This window comes from Elephas maximus, chromosome 7, assembly GCF_024166365.1.
Source record: "Elephas maximus indicus isolate mEleMax1 chromosome 7, mEleMax1 primary haplotype, whole genome shotgun sequence".
NCBI classification, from domain to species: Eukaryota; Metazoa; Chordata; class Mammalia; order Proboscidea; family Elephantidae; genus Elephas; species Elephas maximus.
Window position 1 is genome coordinate 62,497,953 of NC_064825.1, and position 1,626 is coordinate 62,499,578.

General features: G+C 37.7%; 1 pseudogene; it reads right to left on the bottom strand.

Annotated features, from left to right (window-relative positions):
- On the bottom strand, window positions 1–960 carry LOC126080100 (olfactory receptor 478-like; annotated as a pseudogene).
- Window positions 961–1,626: the final 666 nt, after the last annotated feature.

Here is a 1,626-nt window from a genome sequence, read left to right on the forward strand (position 1 = left end):
TCAAACCCTACAAAATAAGAGGTTTTGTTAAGAAAATATTTTTCTACCAAGCTGTCTCTTGAGATCAGCCTTAATCTCATTATTCCTGAGACTGTAGATGAGGGCGTTCAATGTGGGGATCACCACCATGTAGAGCACAGACACCACCTTGTTCTGGTCAGTAGAGTAGCTAGACTTGGGCATCACATAAATGAATGTAATGGTCCCATACTACAGAGTGACTGCAGTGAGGTGGGAGGTGCAGGTGGAGAAGGCCTTGTGGCAGCCCTGGGTGGAGGGCATCTTCAGGATGGTGATGAGGATATAGACATAGGAGGTGGCTATGATAAACTGTGTGACCACAATGATGGAAAATGAGGGCTGACCACTGCAGAGATACTGACATCAGAACAGGAAACCTTAACTAAAGGAGTAAAATCACAGAAAAATGATTGACTTGATTTGGTCCACAGAAATATAAAGAAAGCAAATAGTACAACAACAGGTATTGAGAAAACCACATACATAAGCCACAGAGAACAGCTGGACACAGACTTGCGTGGACATTTTAGTTGAATAAAGCAGTGGGTTGCAGATTGCTACAAAGCGATTATAGGCCATGGCAGCCAGAAGACAGCACTCAGCTGACCCAAAGAAAACAACTGAACCAAGCTGGGTGGCCCATTCAAGGTAGGAGATTGTGTATCTCTCCACCAAGAAGTTTACAAGCATATCGGGCATGACAGAAGATGAATAGCCTATGTCAGAAAAAGCCAAGTGGCTCAGCAAAACATACATAGGATGATGGAGCTGAGGAGAGATTCTGGTCAGAATGATTGTGCTGAGATTGCCAGATATGGTCACCAGATAGATGCACAGGGTGACCATGAAGAGGGTGACCCGAAGGGTAGGATCTTCTATTAAGCCCAATAAAATGAACTCTGTCACTGCAGTGTGGTTCCCATTCACCAGGGAATCCATGAGACAATGTAGCTGCTTTATACACGATGTTTTCATTCAAGCAGCCAAGTTTTGTTTTTAAAAATTTAGTGTTTACTTAAAGCCCCAGAAAAATGTATATATTTCTATGCAGTAATGAGTCCCTCTCTATGTTTAGATCACTTTTATTGAAAGCATCAGAAAACTTGGTTGAAATAATGTATTGTTTTCTTTCTAATATTATTTTTTAAAATAGTGCACTCAAAGCGCCTCTAAATGTAGAGATTAGAAAACATAAGACTTATGCAAATAACAAAAGGATTGGTAAGTTTAAAAAAGAATGTATAAAAAAATTACTTACTTAAAATTAGCATAATCACTAATATTTATTTAATGCTTACTAAACAACAGACACTGGAGTAAGCATTTTATATACATACTTCTGTTTTAATTTTCATGAAATAATATTAAGTATTTTATTATTCCCATTTTACAGATAAGGAAACTGATAGCAGAAAAGTTAAGTAACTTACCTAAAGTTTCATAGGAAGTGGTGGAATCACGATATGAACCCCAGAGTTTGAATCCAGTCCACTTCTTTAGTAACTATAACATAAATGACATTGAATAAATATATCGATGAAGTTGAGTATACTTGGAAATTACCTAATAAGAGATTAGCCTTTCTGCTTTCTGATAGCTAATATA